Genomic DNA, 18,036 nt, shown 5'->3' with positions numbered 1-18,036 from the left:
GCCAATTTTGTGTGTTACTCCAGTGCGGATTTGTTCTCTTGTAGTTCTGGAGGACAGAAGTCTGATGCAGGGTCTCTGGGCCAACATCCCGATGTGGGCGTGTTTGTATCTGGGGGCCCTAACAGGGTCTGGCTCACACCCTTTCTGGTGCCTGCAGGCTGCCTGCCCTCCTTGGTGGCCCCTTGCCCCCCACCACCAAAGGGGTGCCAAAGACGGCATCTATCTCCTTGTGCCTTTCTTCTGTGGTCACATCTCCTTTTGACCAACTCTCTGATCCCTTCTTCCATCTCCCACTTCCGTTTTTACGGGTTTTAGGATGATTACCTTGGGCCTGGCAGGATAATCCAGGATAGCCTCCCTGTTTTAAGGTCAGCAATGAACTTTTTTTTTTTTTTTTTTAGTTTATTTATTTATATTGAGAGAGAGAGAGAGAGAGAGAGAGAGAGAGAGAGAGAGATTATGTGCGTGCATGTGTGAGTGCGTGTGTGAGAGGGGCAGAGGAAGAGAGGGAGAGAGAATCCCAAACAGGCGACTCCCTGTCAGGCAGAGACTGACGTGAGGTTCTATCTCATGAACCACGAGATGGTGATCGTGACCCGAGCCAAAATCGAGAGTCAGAGGCTTCACCAACTGAGCCACCCAGACACCCTGGCCAATGAACATCTTTAATTCATCTGCTACTGTGGTTCCCCTTTGCCATATAATCTAACATATCTGCAGGTTCTAGGTTAGGACGTGGACATCTTTGGGGGCCACGATTCTGCCTACCATACATATTGTAAAATATCTATTTATCTCCCTTGTTTCTTAATTGATTATATCTGTGTGGCTTAAAAAAAATCTCATGTTTGAATACCTGCAATTCAATCAATACCTCTATCATGTCACTTGAGCATTATATCAAAATGATCTATTTGTATGTATCTGTCCACCATACTAATACATATGCTTCTTAGGGATGCTTCTTATCCATCTTTGAATTCCCTGAACACAGGACAGTGATTAATGTAAAATAGATTCTTGATAAATGATTATGGAATGGAACAGGATGAGCTTTATTTATTTTCGAAAAATTTCTTAGATTGTCTTTTTTTACACTCTTATAAATATCTTCCAAAACCCAAGTGCCTTTGGTTTCGAAACTTTTGTCTTTCTGTATACAAATTTTTCATCTCATAAACTTTGAGAAATACATGATTTGTTTCATTCTATTAAGTGGAAATTCACATAGGAAATGTAGAAAAATGAAAATAATAATAAAAATTATTTTCAGGTTGTTTTAAAAGGAGAATGAAGGCCTGTGAAGTTTCCTAATATATACAACCAGGATTTCACTTCAAATGTGAAAGGAAATTGGACATTATTTTCCCGAGAGACTTTGGTTCTATTAACAAGGAACCATTTGTATTCTGCATGAACCATGAAAGTCAATCATCTATCCTTAGTTATGTGACTTTCCAGTGTCTTACATCAATGTCTGCATCAGCAGGAATAATCCATCCAGTTTTGGTTGAAGCCAAACATATTTATTGCATTTTTCTGTGAATTTGGCAGAATATGCAATATTCTGAATATACAAACGAGATTCTGGGGAAATCCCTGTTGCTGTTGTTGTTGTTGTTGTTGTTGTTGTTGCTGCTGTTGTTGTTGTTGCTGTTTCCTTTGTCATTAATATCTCTTCAGTTTTCTCATCTGGGCACAAAAGAGTGAAATAAAATCAATCAACCTTTGACTCATTCTCAGATCGTCCATTAAAACTGATCGGCTAACAAGATGATCCATTTACTATATACTTTTAGTCTTGATATTTTCCCTAGTAACGTTTTCTTTAGTATATTCTCTTACCTCTCCTGTATGGTTCTTTTCATTGGTTTTTATGCTCCGAATAGGCAACATTCTTTACTTCCATAATCCTTGCTAAAATAGCATTCCCTGTCTCTTAGGAAAAGCAGGCATAGACCTGCTTCTAAATCAAAGGCCTCCAGCACTGAAGGTAGCCTCGTGGCTCTTTGTGGGCCCAGTAAAAATACACAGTCATCACTGCAAATTGACTTCTGTTCCTCAGAAGAAAGATTTACCTGTTCCCTGGGTTCTGCTTCTAGTTCTGCCAGTCTGCATGCAGTGACTTTGTAGGAGTTAAAACTGGGCAATAGGGTCGGTGCTTAACATATGTGGTGAGCTTCATAGGCCAATAATAATTCTGTCATTTCTAGTGGTCCTACAATTTTGAGATACAGTTGGAGTAAGTATTAGGACTGTGGTTTCCTCTGATGTAAAAAAAGGGGATTTAAATATAACTATTTCTCCTTTTTAAAAGCATTATTTCAGGGGCGCCTGGGTGGCTTAATTGGTTGGGCCTCCAGCTTCAGCTCAGGTCATGATCTGGCAGTTCATGGGTTCGAGCCCCGCATCAGGCTCTGTGCTAACAGCTCAGAGCCTGGAGCCTGCTTCCAATTCTGTGTCTCCCTCTCTCTCTGCACCTCTCCCACTCACCACTCTGTCTCTCCCATTCTCAAAAATAAATAAACATTTAAAAAAAATTTTCTTTAAAGCCTTATTTCATTCTCCATCACTTATTTCAAAAGAAATCCATGAAAATACAGATTTTAAAAAAGAAAAATTATCGGGGTGCCTGGGTGGCTCAGTCAGTAAAGCTTCTGATTTAGGTCATGATCTCACAGTTCGTGAGTTCGAGCCCCACGTTGGGCTCTGTGCTGACAGTTCAGAGCCTGGAACCTGCTTCAGATTCTGTGTCTCCCTCTCTCCCTTCTCCTCCCCCACTCATGCTCTCTCTGTCTCAAAAATAAATAAACATTAAAAAAAATTTTTAAACAGAAAAAAAAGAAAAATTATCTATAATCTCACCAATTGGGGTGGCAGCATTTTAATGGTTCTTCTTTCCAATTTTTATATAAATTATAACTATGATATGACTGTGTGTATATATCATATATAAGCTTTTCTATGTGTATATCCTTTTATTTTAAAATAACAAAAACGGGGGCACCTGGGTGGCTCAGTTGGTTCAGTGTCTGACTCTTGATTTCAGCTCAGGTCATGATCTCAGCGTTGGTGGGTTCCAGCCATGAGTTGGGCTCTGCACTGACAACAAGGAGACTGATTGGGATTCTCTGTCTCTCATTCTCTCTCTGCCCCTCCCTCACTCACACATGCACACTCTCTGTCTCCCAAAGTAGATAAATAAACATTAGAAAAAAATAACAAAAATATCATCATGTACATGCTCTGCCCCCTCACCAGAATGAAATCTCCTTCAGGTGACTGTCTTCCTTATCTTATTATCTGTTCTAATTCCTAGAATAGCATCTGGCATACAGTAGGTCCTCAATAAGTAGACAGTTGTTGATTCACTGTTTTTATCACTGCACCCTGTGCTGTAAGCCTTTCCCACAGTAATTAATACAGAAAATGAATTTAGCCTCATCTTACTGAGGAATGTTGAAAAATGTGACTTACCACTTTCAGTTATAAAATGAGGAAGTTTTGGGGATCTAATGTACAGCCTGGTGACTTTAGTTAATAGCACTGTATTGTATACTTGAAATCGGTTAAGGGAGTGGATCTTGCGTGTTCTTACCACACATGCACACAAACAGTGGTAACTGTGTGAGGTGATGGGTATGTTAATAAACTTGACTGTGGTAATCCTTGCACTCTCAGTATGTATCTTAAACCATTATGTTGCACATCTTAAATATGTACAACTTCCATCTGTCAATTATACCCCAAGAATGCTGGGAAAAAAAAGAGAGGTGTGATTTACCGTAAGAATTGTCAATAGATGTACTGCTGGGGCAACCACAGGAGGTAACGATAAAGAACAGAAGATCTTTGCCTGCTGAGAGCTCACAGCAGAGTCCTGCGATTGCCTTTCCTTAGCCAGACAGCCACCTAGCCCACAGGACACCTCCATCTGGGAACAGCCACATTCAGTGACTGGTAGATAAGGGGACACCAAGTCTCAGCCCCGTGTCTCAATTCCGTTCAATGCTGAAGGGCCATCCCTGCTGAGAACTCATGGTGTACTGGCTCATATTGGATATTCCCGGCCAGTGCAACACAACACAACCTCTCTTTTCACTCATCCTCTCCCAGCCTTTCTTCCCCAGTTGCTCCTGAGAGCAGAACGCCGACAGCAGACCCCCAGTAACCACCCAAAAGCTCTGTCTCAGAGTCTCTTTCCCAGGAAACCCAATGCATTCAATGTTTGGGCTGTTTCCACATGTTTTGCAGCTATAAACATGGCTGCAATGGATAGCCTTGTTCAAATGTTCGTCTTCCCCACTTAGTGATTTAGGGTAAATTGCCAGAAGAAAAATTTTGTTGATTAGAAAGGATAAATGTTTTTAAGGCTTTTGCTACCAGATGGCAAACCGACTCTAGAAGGGTTGCAGAATTTACAGTTTTATTGGCAATGTATGATGATGCCCATCCCCCCACTTTCTTGTCACCACTGGGGCTTCCTTTGTGGGTTGGTTTGATTTTAATTTTGATGTGTTTAATGGGGAGAAAAAGCTTTGTCATTGCTTTGTATTTGCAGTGCATTGATAACTAGAAATGTTCAACATGTTTCCCTATGTCTACAGAACGTTTGTGTTTCCTCTTTTGTTAATTTTCTGTTATGGTCCTATGCCAATTTTTCTTCTGAGGGTTATAAATGAATAAGAAGAAATTCTAATTGTATTTATACAGACTGTTTTCAATCTTCTATAACATAATTATTCCTGATCTATATTTTTACTATGTTAATTTCTTTAAATGTAGAGAGACATTTATATTTTTGTAGTTAAATCTGTCAACTTTTTCAGTCCTTTTTCTGTATAAATTTTGCACTTGGAGTTAGGCTTAAAAGTCTTTCTCTACCTCTTAAGTGTGCAAACATTTGCTTCAACACTTTTCTGATGCTTTTTTATTTTACAAATATTTTTAACTATCTAGAATTCATTTTGCCAGCAAACAGATAATATAAACTGGTGGCCGGGGCTGTATTGGGCTTGCTTGGGTCATGGGTTTATCATGTCCCCCCAAAGAATATGTTCAAGCCTTTAATCCCTGTATCTGTGCATGTGACCTACTTTGGGAATAGGGTCTTTGCAGATGCAGTCAAGCTAAATGAGGTCCTACTGGGTGAGGGTAGACCCCAATCCAGTGATTAGTGTCCATAGAGAACATGGGAAATTTGGAAACCACAGACAGGAGATGCAATGCAGGAACAGAGACTGGAGTGATGTGTCTATAATCCAAGGAATACCAGGTCCCTCTGGACCCAGAGGCCAGGAGAAAGGCAGCTAACAACACATTCTCCCTCAGAGCCTCCAGAAGGAGCCAACCCCGCTGACACCTTGATCTTGGACTCCTTGCCTGCAGAAGTGGGAGGGAGAAAGTTTCAGTGGTTCTAGCTACCCAGCTTGTGGTAGTTTGTTAAGGCAGCTCACTGTTTTAAAGATGTTTGAAATGATTGCCATCAGTGAAAAATTGGGGCATTTCATCTAAAAATAGCAGGTGAACTCTGAGCCCTCATGGTAGTGTGGTCTTGGCCGGACCTCCTACTCACTTTCTCTGCACGAGGAGGAGCTCATGGGTGGGGGAAGCTACCTTTCTCAGCTCTAACAATTTTTTCTTTTCCTTTCTTAATGCTAAACTTGTCCCAACATCATTTCCTAAGTAATGCAACAAACCATATGAAATGCTGCTTGCATCCTTGGCCATATGCTCATGTAGCATGTGAGTCTATTTGGGGGCTTTGTATTCCTTTATTTTTTTTTAAGGTTTTTACATTGATTTTTATTTATTTATTTTAATATTTATTTATTTTTGAGAGAGACACAGAGTGCGAGCAGGGGAGGGGTAGAGAGAGAGGGAGACGCAGAATCTGAAGCAGGCTCCAGGCTCCTAGCTGGCCTCAGCACACAGCCCCACGTGGGGCTGGAACTCACAAACTGTGAGATCATGACCTGAGCCAAAGTCGGATGCTTAACTGACCGAGCCACCAAAGCACCACAGGGTTTTTTCTTTCTGAGAGAGAGAGAGCATCAGCAAGAGAGGGGCAGAGAGACAGGGAGACAGAGGATCCCAACGGGCTCAGCACTGACAGCAGAGATCCCGATGCGGGGCTGGAACCCACAAACCGCAAGATCATGACCTCAGTCCCAGTCAGTTGCTTAACTGACTGAGCCATCCAGGTGCCCCTTGTGGGTGGTGGGTGGGAGGGGCTTTCTAGTCTCATCCTCTAATGTGCCTAAGTAGCCATTCAACTGCATTGCACAGTTGGGCTTATGACCCTTTAAATATATCTTGTTCAATCTCATTGGGCAAGCAGGGGACACTGCCTTCCTTCAGTACTACAATTCTATCCATTAAGATAAGTGAATTTAATAGAAATAAATGCAGATTCTGCCAAGTAGACTTAAGATGACTGCAGCCCCTTACACAGGTCTCCCCATTGGAAATGTAAGCCATTAGCTTCCTGGCTACGGGTTGGTTTCCCACTGCCAATTTCTTTTCTATGAAAAACAGTAATTTGAGTAAAGAGTCGTCTCATTATCATTGCAGTTGTAAACATCATTTGTTGTCTGAAAAAATATGTGGCATTAAAATATGTAAGATATTTGTCAGTTTTGTGAACTTCATTAAAATGTATGCGGATGTCCTTTTTCCTGTAGCCAAGTGTCACCTTCTTGAATTTTGTATGCACAAAATTTGAATTAGTAGGAAAAAGATTACCTGAGGGAATTATGTCTGTAGAATACTTAAAGGGGTGCTTGAAATGATTAGTTAGTGATCATGTTCAGAAGGTCCTTTTATTTAATTTTTAAAATTTTTATAACTTTTTAATTTGAAATAATTATAAATTCATAGGCAGTTGCAAAGAAATGTCTAGGGAGGTCCTGTGCACCTTCCCCTCATGTTAACATTTTATGGAACAATAGCATAGTATCTACACTAAGATGCTGCTGTGGGTACCACCCGTAGACGTCTCCCAAGTTCACCATTTGTCATGTGTATCCCCATGCAGTGTGGCTTATTACATAACCACCACCACGATCATGATACTAAACTGTGTGGTCACCGCAGGCTCGGTCGTGTTATCCCTTCATAGCCACACCATCCTCTCTCCCATCCTAACCCCTGGCAGCAACCAATCTGTTCTTTATTTCCACAATTCTGTAATTTCAAGAATGTTACATACACGGCATCATGGAATAAGTAACCTTTTGGAATTGGCTCTTTCATCCAGCATAATTCCCTGGAGATCCATCGAGGGACCACTCGTGCCTTTTCATTCCTGGGTGGTTTTCTGTGGCGTGGATGCTTCATCGGGTATAATCACTCACCCGATTGCAAGACATTTGGGTGGCCTCCAGTGTTGCCTATTATGAATGAAGCAGCTATGAACATTCCCATGCAAGTTCTCATGTGGAAATGTCTTCCTTTCTCTGGGTTGAATGTCTGAGATTGCGGTTGTGGGGTGGTGTGGTAAGACCACATTTACTTTGGGAAGAGCTGCGGGGCTACTCTCCAGAGGGGCTTACGGAAAAGCCATTTATTTAAAATAATCCTGTTCTTCTGTTTTCATCCCTTTAAAACATCTTTATTTGTTTCCTGCTTAAAAAATAATTCCTGTCTAAGAGGTATCACAAATACAACTTTGATGATATTCCGTTATTTGCAACTTTGCAATTCGGTCTTCCTTTGTCATTGCTCTGTTTATAGTTTCTAGCATTCGTTTTCCCAGTTGTTCACCTATTCGTTAGGTCTCTTCGTCACCTGGAAAACAAGGTGCCTTAGGACAGAACCCGACGTGGGTTCCCGTGTAAATGACGTTTAGGGCTTGGCGGGTACAAATAGAGCTGCTCTGAGCATGTGCACACGGTTGTGGGAGGGGCATCTGCTCTCCTCTCTCCTGGGCAAGCACCCGGAAGCAGGATTGCTGGGTCACGTGTTCAGTGGATGGTTAACTTTCTAAGAAATATGAAATAGCTTTCCAGAGTGGCTGCCCCATTTTGCATTCTCGCCAGGGACCAGGAGCGTCCCCGCCGCTCTGCCTCCACACCTGCACTGGGAACAATCAGCTTCGGCACCCCTCTGTTCCAATGGATATGTAGAGGCATCTCAGTGTGTGTGTGGGGGGGGGGGGGTTTTTTTAATTTTTTTTAAGGTTTATTTTGTTTTTAAGAGAAAGAGAGACAGAGCGTGAGTGGGGGAGGGGCAGAGAGAGAGGGAGACACAGAATCTAAGGCAGGCTCCAGGCTCTGAGCTGTCAGCAGAGCCTGATGCGGGGCTCGAACTCAGGAACTGTGAGATCATGACCTGGGCTGAAGTGGATGAGTAACCGACTGGTGGTTACTATGGTTTTTACTGGCATTTCTGTAATGGCTAATGACATGAGCACTTTTATTTTTTTAAGAGAGAGAGAGAGCACGTGCTTGCATGGAGGGGCAGAGGGATATTGAGAGAGCAAATCCCAAGCAGGCTCTATGCCCACAGCGGAGCCTGATTCTGTGCTGGATCTCAAGACCCTGAGATCATGATCTGAGCCAAAATCAACAGTTGGATGCTCATCTGACTGAGCCACCCAGGCGTCCAATGACGTGTGCATTAAAAAAATGTTTTTTCATTTATTCATTTTGAGAGAGACAGAGAGAGTGAGTGGGGGAGGGGCAGAGAGACAGAGAGAGAGAGAACCCCAAGTAGGCTCTGCACTGTCCACACAGAGCCCCCTGCGGGGCTCAAACTCATGAAACAAAAGGTGATACCATGACCTGAGCCAAACCGAGAGTCCCACACTTAACCAACTGAGACACTCAGGCACCCCAACGTGTGCATTTTCAGATGTACTTACTATCATCTGCATAACCTCTTTGATGAAGTGTCTCAGTTTCTGCTTATTTCTGAGTTATATTTTTGCTATTGAGTTTTGGGGGTTAATTATGTATTTCTTTGCATATGTGATTTACAAACATTTTCTCCAAGTTTTGTGCCTTGTGTTTTCATTCTCTGGACAGTATTTTCATAGAGCAAGTTTGTAATTTTGATGAAGTCCAATTTATAAGTTTTTTTTTTCTTTTCTGAATTGTGTTTTCCGGTGTCTTATCTAAGAACTCTTGGCTAACCCCAGTCACAAAGATTTTCTATGTTTTCTTCTGAAACTTTTATAGCTTTGTACTTTGAATTGAAATCTTTGTTTCATTTTGCACCCTTCATACAAGACATGAGGTTGAGGTTGTGGTTTATTATTTTTTTTCTTTTTGGTATATGGAAGGCCAGTTGTGCCGTCATTAGTTCCAAAGACTTCCCTCAATCCATCGCATTGCCTTGTATCTTTACCACAAATTAATTGACTGTAACTATGTGGGTCTATTTCTGGACTCTTTACTCTGTTAATATTTTACAATGTAGCTACTGGAAAATTTTAAATGACATGTATGGCCCTCATTTTATCTCTATTGGACAGCATTGCTGGAAGCATGAGTGACAGCCAGAGGGCTGGCCTTCAGGATGTTCCAGTCAGTCCCTGGGGGAGGGCATGACCTCCTGGCCATTTCCGGGGGGGGCGTGGTTCTCGATGTTCAGGGCCAGCCCACAGGCTAGTGAGTGGGAGGGGTATCAGCAGAGTCTACTCTGATCTTCGCGCCTTTACCCATTGTATCCCTTTTCTTCCTCCTTTCCTTTGTGGTGATGTGTTTCCATTCCGAGTGTTGCACTTCTTCCTTCCCATTCTATCTCCCTCTCTCTTTCTCTCTCTTCCCCTTCCTCACATTCAGTGTAAAGGTTTGTTGATGGTCCTAATCTATTTTCTCTTCTTTATGCACCTTAAATTATTCCTTTCTCCTTCCTTTGCCCTTCTCACATTTTCCCCTTTATCTATCCATAACTTTTGCCCACTCGGTTCTGCTCCTTTTAATACTTAATCCATATGTACATGTTCCATTTTTTATCTTCTTTTGACACATCTTCCATCACAGATAGTCATCAAAATCATATGACCATATATAAATACACAATAATAGCATGACCACAAATAGGTATAAGGGCCATGTCTATCCTAGCAAGCAGTGTTTCAACAGCAGTAGTATGACCATATTTTTAAAACTCCCAGAATATTAATTTTGAGTAGCACTCAATATACAGTTACAGTATACATTGAAAATTATTTAAAAATTGGTTGACAATTTACATTCTTCCTGCCATAAATTTGCCTTCTTCCTCGCATATGTGCAGGACAACTAGCTCCTCCCCTAATCAGTTCAGTGGACAACAGTGAAGTAAGCGTTTATTTAATGTCCTTGTCTACCTCCTGCTATGCAATTTGATAATCATGATAGTAAAGTTATGCATTTGATGTAATCGGTGTGCCTAGTGAAATCCGAGTTAGTTCAATTTGCCTGACTTCATTTGTAAACAAAGGATGGTGGCCTGAAGGAAAATTCTGTTTGGAAGAAAAATTGAAAGAATGAGTAATTAGTTCTGATTTTTATTCCTCAACCAAAGGTATATGGAAAACCTAAGCATCCTACTGGCATCCCCTGGTGAACAGCCGTGTGGTCTTAAGACGTCTTCTTAGCAGCTATGTAGAATTAAAGTTCATTACCTGGCCACACCTACAGAGTTACATATAAAGAGGAGACAGTGTTTTATTACATAAAACTACATGCAATTTCAGGACTAACTTCGTTCGTGAAGATTTGACTGTATCCAATATGTAAAGTGTGCCTTCATCTTTTGAAGCATGTTGTGATTAACTGCTTGTTGCCTATCAAAATATTCCTTCACAGTTTTGAGGGTCCTTTTTTCAGCGATACTTCTAGAAAATCATTTTGCTTTCCTTACTTTATTGCTGCCTTAGTGTGCAGAAGTGTGGCCTTACAGGAGCCGGCCAGAAAGTGCACGTGCTATGCCTGCAGAGTCTAAGGAGAGCCCGGATCTTCAAGAGCGTTCCCATGTTGTGGGGAAAAGTCTTTTTAGGAGCTGGCTCTCTCTACTTTCTGTCCCAGAGATTTCTCTTGTTCTCTTAGTCTTTCTCACCTTTCCCATCTACGTTTCAGAAAGCTTAGAGGTGAGTTGTGATGTACAACTACTCCAGAGAACTTAACGCTGTGGGGTCTTTGGTGGGGGTGGGGTGGGGATTAAGAGAAGCTTGGTTGAACTCGGGTCACAGGTTCACTTGGCGTGGGTCTGGAACAAAAGATTCCTTATGGGGTAATTCATGGGTGGTTTGGTAAAATCTAGGAGACTGTTGAACTCACTGAATGCTTCCTGAGGGCTGACACTGTTTGATGATGATTCTGTTTGAGATGAAAGGCTAGTGTTCTCCAGCATTTAAATTAGCATTAAATTAGGTTCATGGTGGGCTTGAGGCATTTATGAAACCATGTCCACATACGGTTTGCAAAATATGCGTTTTTCTGAAGTAAGGGATATAGGACTCCTAAGGGAATAATAAATAACTCTTCTCCTCAAATTGGCATCCACAGGCATGTTTTTAAGGATGTGCAATGTATGTGAACAAATTTAAAAATTGTATATATGGGCAATCGGATATGCAATTATTATCCAAATACTTGGATAATTTGTATGGATAATAATTTTTAAAAACCCATAAATTTATTTATTATTATCTGAATGACCTCATCATGTCCCAGTGCTACTGTTCAGTCCCAGTGTCTGTGTTGTGTCTTTGTTTTTTGTTTGTTTCTTATTTATTTATTTTTGTTGTGTTTTTAATTGAATCAATATTCACTGACCATCTAAAGTGACCTTTCTCAAACTGGGCGCAGAGGAAGTATTCTAGATTGACCTGTGAATTCTCAGGGTTTGAGAAACACTGCCTTTGAGGTTGACTGATTAGTTCAGCCATTGCTTTAAGAGTGTGTGATGTCACTCAAATGGCTTCTGTTTGGTTTTGTTCTCATGGAGGCAGAAGGAAGAGAAAGGAATGTTTACCATGTTTCGAGGTTATATCAGGGTGTCAGGGAAACCCTGAAAAGGATCACAAAAGAGGAGAACCTGCTTGGTTTAGGGGGACAGAGAAGAAGTCTAGGGGGAGTCTGGGGGGCATTACTAACATGAGCTGAGAAGGGTGGAGAGGTGAGCAGACCAGCGCAGACGTCGGGCATTCCTGGCAGAGAAGAGACATTGTGTGAAGCCACAGGGGCAGGACAGCCAGGTGCTCTGGGAGAACCGTGTGGGATTCTGTAATTGGTTGGTGGGGTGGTTGTGGGTACATTGGGAGGGAAGCGGAAGACAGAGCCAGGGGCCAATGATGAAGGATTTGAGGGGTCTGTAAGTGGTGTAATACTGACTCTTAAACACAAGACTGGCAGAATCGAGTTTGTTATCTAGGGAGCCAGTGCGGAGCCTGGATGGTGGGTTCTTAGGTCACACTGGGTTCATGAAGAAAGGGGTTAGGAGGTTGTAATGTATTTTTAATACAGTAAAACCTTGGTTTGCGAGCATAATTCATTCCGGAAACATGCTTGTAATCCAAAGCACTTGTATATCAAAGCGAATTTCCCCATAAGAAATAATGGAAACTCAGATGATTCGTTCCACAACCCCAAGATATTAATATAAAAATGATTACAATACTGTAATATAATACAAAATAATAAATAAAATATAAAGAAAAATAAACAAATTAACTTGAACTTACCTTTGAGGTAAGACAAAGAGGGTGGACGAGAGAGGAGACAAGAGAGAGGAGAGTTATTGTGTTAGAAGACTTTCTCTGTCACTAACAGAATCACTGCTATCTATTGGCTCAATAGAATCTTTTTCTTTTCATGAAAGTTTAACAAGGAATCTATCCAATGATGCTTGATTTTGCCTCCTTTTGAGGATTTCATGGAAATGTGACATTGCATTGTTGTTAAACAGATTCATGGCTCACACTGCTACGGCCTTATTTGGGTGGTAGTTTTTGTTGAAAACTACAAAATTTTGCAGTTTCCCATATTTTACACATCTCCCTAATCTCATTGGAAGTGAGGGGTTCCTCTGCCTTTTTCTCCTCCTCTGCAGATGGTATCTCCTCCATAAGTTCTTGCTGTTCCTCATGATGGCAACAGTTGGATGCCAGTTGTGGGCGCCTTCCAACGTTCTGAAAAATCACTGATTTCTGACAAACACCATGGCCTGAGACTGAGATCCGGGCATGGGAGATGATCACCCACAATCGAGAGAGAGAGAGAGAGAGAGACAGGAGAGAGAGAAGAACCATTGGCTCAGTTGTGATCATGTGATGTTCAGTGTCACATACTACTCGTATTGCAAGACATCGCTTGTTTATCAAGTTAAAATTTATTAGAAATGCTTGCTCGTCTTGGAGAACGTTTGAAGAACAAGTTACTCACAATCCAAGGTTTTACTATATTTGCAAACATAAAAACACAATAAAACAGACATAAATATTCCTGTGGGGAACTGGGAGATGAGGAAAGGGAGGCTGGTAATTGATGTGAAATCAACAAACATAGAAAGGAGTTCTGTAGGAAGAGATGTGCTTCATCTGTCTTGCTTCCCAGTCTTCTTTTCGGTCCAGCTGTGATTGATTGCAAACAGAAAATCACAGTTCCTTGAATGAGAACCTTTGCTCATGAACACAGATGGGTTTGTCCAGGCCTCTGTCATTGGAGACCCGGCCTCATGCTTTGTCACTTTCCTGTCCTCAGCATGGCCTCTGTCTCACGGACAGGATGGCTGCTCCAGCACCCCCTGCACCTGTTTGGGAGGACAGAGGTAGCCAGCCAGGCTGTGTCCTCTCTAGGGACCTCCTCACCCCAAGTTAGCACACCCCACCTACATTTACCCACACGGACTTCGCCTAGCCAAATGGTTGTACTTACTGCAGGCAAGGTTGCAAAACAGTTTTGTTCTGGATGATTGTGGGTTCAGCTAAAATCTTAGGAGAAAGTGGGGAACGAGGCAAATAGCTTTCATCACAGTCCCTTGGTAGCATTTGCCTGAAACACAACTAGACTGCCTAGACATCTTGGTATGCTCATCACTAGGGATTTCATCATTTTTGTTGGAATCACAGAATTGGGTCCCCCTTCCATCACATTTTCTAACTTGATGTTCTTTACTTATTTGGTAATCAGCTTTTGTTTACTAATTCTATGTATTTTCTTATTGCTTCTAAAATTTTTTAGTCCATTCCTTTGGGTTTTCTCTGTCTACAAGTCTGTCATCAGAAATTAATTCCATCAGGCACCTGTCTAGTCGGTAGAGCCATGCGCCTCTTGAGTTCGCCTCTTGTGAGTTCGAGTCCCATGTTGGGTGTAGAGGTTACTTAAAAATAAAATCTTTAAAAAAGAAAGAAAGAAAGTAATCCAAATATATGTTTTTTAAAATTTTTTATATTTTGTATTCCTTTATTAGCCTACTTTCATTGGCTGATAATTACAGAACACTTTTAATAATGATTGTGCTACTGATATCTTTTTCATTTTAATAGGAATGCATCTAATATTTCTTCACTAAGCATAATGTATGTGTGCACTGACATGTGTTTAGTTTTGTATTTAAGACTTACATATTGAGATTTTTTAAATTTAAGAATGTTGAATTTTATCAAATGTCATTAGCATCTATAGAGATAATTATAGGATTTTTCTCTTAACACAGTAAGTTGCATTAATATCCGAATAATAAACCATTTATTCATTTTAGCTATGAAATTTACTTGATCAAAATTGTATTTTTTTAAGTTTACTTATTTTGAGAGAGAGAGATAGAGAGTGCACATATGGGGGGGGGAGGGGCAGAAAAACAGGGCCAGAGAGAATCCCAGGCAGGCTCTGCACTGTCAGCATAGAGCCTGATGTGGAGCTTGAACTCATGAATCCTGAGATCATGACCTGAGCTGAAATCAAGGGTCGGATGCTTACCCAACTGAGCCACCCAGGTGCCCCACCCCCTGTTATTCTTTTAATATGTTGCTATATTCTGTCTGATAATGATATCAGCTTCATTATTATAATGAATCACATACTGATCTGTATGTGAATCTTAATTTTACTTTTGTTTCTGGTGATCTACATTTACATTTCCTTTTTCCTGGATGACTGCATCCCTTAAATGTTTATATCTACTACAGATGCCTACCATACTTAGTTAATGTTTACCTAATTTAAACCTATTTAGTTCTTTAATCTCATTTAGCCTTTGGTCTTGGTTATGTAATCATTTTGATATTTCTCTTTATTTTTTCTGGACTTTTAGTCACTGGAGAAAATTGCAGTTAAAAAATAGTTTTCTCTTGGGGCGCCTGGGTGGCTCAGTCAGTTGGGCATCCGACTTTGACTCAGGTCATGATCTCACGATTTGTGAGTTCGAGCCCCACGTCAGGCTCTGTGCTGACAGCTTGGAGCCTGGATCCTGCTTCGGATTCTGTGTCTCCCTCTCTCTCTGACCCTCCCTGGCTCGTGCTCTGTCTCTCTCTTTCTCTCTCAAAAATAAATAAACATTAAAAAAATTTTTTTAAATAGTTTTTTCTAAAAGTAATAAAAGCTATTAGTGAAAAACTACTGGTAGATTTAGCTGCTAAGTCCCTGTGAGAGAAGGGTCCCAACCCAGGCTCTGAAAGGTCCCCATTTCTTAGGAAAAGATGGAAAGTCTGGATGAGGAAGTAACCCAAAGCAACTTACTCAATGTCATTGAATTCCATAAAAATTAACAGAACAGATTAGGTCTATTGATCATTTAAAATGTACTTAAAATATAATTAATTATGCTTTATACCATCAGTCTCTGGAGTGAAATACCTGAAATATCCCTGTTTATTAACTGTGCACGAGGATGCTTTCAAAGGTTAGTGGAGTAGCAAGGCTCTGATAGGACTTGTGTAGGGCAGGCATCTGTGTAGGCAAAGGACACCCCAGACTTCCAGAACTTTCCTTGTCTCCTGACCTGTTTAGAAACAGAATACCTCTGGTTGGGTTGGGCCTGGGAATAATTTTCTTATAACATTAGAAAGTTATCATGAGATGGATCCTGCTGCTGAAATACTATGCAAAAGTGTAAATATTAAACAAATCATACCAATGTAATTAAATAATCTTTAAAATGTTGAACCAATGTCCATGTGGTAACGTTCTAAATTGCCCCATCATGTGTGGTTGTTAGGAATACACCAGAAGGACTCCTCTTAGTGACGGCGGGGGTCTGGATGTGGTCAGAGAAGCCATTGAACTGACCTGTGCTGCTTCATATTTAAGTTCTTAGGATGTGCCAGGATCTGACCTATGCCTTGGGGATAACAGAGATTAAAAATGACCAGTTACAGCATAATATAGTATCAATGGTCTGGAGTATCTACTTCGTAAGAAGGCGTTAGCTGATTTTAAGTTTAGAGAAAGAATGTACTAGATAACTAGACACAAAAGTACATGAGGACAGGGGCATATATTAATTCATTTAATCCTTAGAAACTGTCAAGGACACTGAGGTGCAGAGAGGTTAAGAATTTTCAAGGTCACAGAGCTAGTGAGGGGGAGCTAAGACCTGAATGCATGCTCCTAACTGCGTTAATTCGAACTCCCCTTGCCTTGTTACAAAGATGAAGATTGTAAAGACATATGGTAAATATTCATTAATTTTAACCACCATTATTATAATCTTGATCTTAAGAAGTGTTTCTTGATGGGCCATAGACCACCCTCATACAATGGAATCGAGCCAATTAGGAATGGACAACCCAGCACCTAGAGCTATCCAGCCAATAAGGCTGGAATAAGGGGGACGAGGAGGGCGGGGGGTGGTGGTGACCAGAACCTTAAAAAACAAAGACCCTTGCCTATAGTCATGGGCATTCACTTTTGAATGTCCCCTCTCTGTAAGGAGAGCCTCTGACCAGGATTACTGCCGTGGCCCCTGACTCTTCCTGCTTCCAACCTTGCCCCTTCCCATCCCTTTTCCATGGGGCAGCTGGTCATCTTGCTAAAATGCCAACTTTATTTCATCTGTCAAATTCATCAAACACCAACAGGCAACCAGTCAATAATTATGGGATGAATGGATGAGTGAATTAGATATGAGACCTCATTGGCCATAGTCCCCTCTCTTACACAGTGCTTAGATGAAGCCTACCCCAGCTTCTTTTGCTAACACTTCCTCTTCCAAGCAACTAATTCTTTCAATAGTTCATTCCATTCATCAAGTGATGTTGTGGGATATAAAGAGTAAAATGAGGGGCACTTAGGTGGCTCCGTTGGTTAAGCCGACTTAACCAGATCAGCTCAGGTCATGATCTCATGGTTTGTGAGTTCGAGTCCTGTGCTCTATGCTGACAGCACGGAGCCTGCTTGGTATCCTCTGTCTCCCTCTCTCTCTGCCCTTCCCCTGCGTGTGCAAGCTCTCCCTCCCTTTCTCTCTCTCTCTCTCTCTCTGTCTCTCACAATATATTAATAGACTTCAAATTGCTCACAAATTTTAAGTAAAGTATTACAATTAATACTGGTCTTAGTCTCATATACCTCGATCAAAGCTATATTTTCTCTTAGTTTTGCTTCTCATCTAATATCTGTAAACTTTTATCATATAGCCATTGCTCTCCTTGTCACCCTTATCAAGCAGCTGTTACGTATTAAAGGCAAAGGTTTTTTGACTTTTGAATTCTTGCAACTTTACCAGTTCACTCACTGTGATGGACTGAATTGTGTTCCCCGTGCCCCCCCCCCCATCTAAATTGATATGTTGAAGCCCTAACCCCTCATATGACTCTGTTTGGAGCCTTTAAGGGAGGGTAAACAAGGTCATAGGGAGGGGCCCTTATCTGACAGGACCGGTGTCCTCATAAGGAGAAGAGGCCACACAGGGCTCTCTCTCCATGGGAGCACAGAGGAAAGGCCATGTGAGGACACGGAGAAGGGGCCATCTAGCAGCCGGGAAGAGAGCCCTCATCCGAGGCAATCCCGCACCTTGATCTGGGACTTCTAGCCCCAGAACTGTGAAAACGATGTCTGTGTTTAAGCCACCCAGTCTGTAATGCTAGGGCAGCCTAAGCAGACTGAGACC

The 18,036-nt window shown here is 41.4% G+C and overlaps 1 protein-coding gene across 3 annotated transcripts in view; it reads left to right on the top strand.

Moving 5' to 3' along the window:
- Nucleotides 1-18,036, top strand: part of SOCS6 (suppressor of cytokine signaling 6) — a 102,361-nt gene that overhangs the window by 76,813 nt on the left and 7,512 nt on the right. The window lies entirely within an intron of this gene.

This window comes from Herpailurus yagouaroundi, unplaced genomic scaffold (assembly GCF_014898765.1).
Source record: "Herpailurus yagouaroundi ecotype Mexico unplaced genomic scaffold, PumYag 142, whole genome shotgun sequence".
Classification (NCBI taxonomy): Eukaryota; Metazoa; Chordata; class Mammalia; order Carnivora; family Felidae; genus Herpailurus; species Herpailurus yagouaroundi.
Note: the sequence above shows the minus strand (reverse complement) of the source record. Positions and strands in the feature narration are given on the sequence as shown.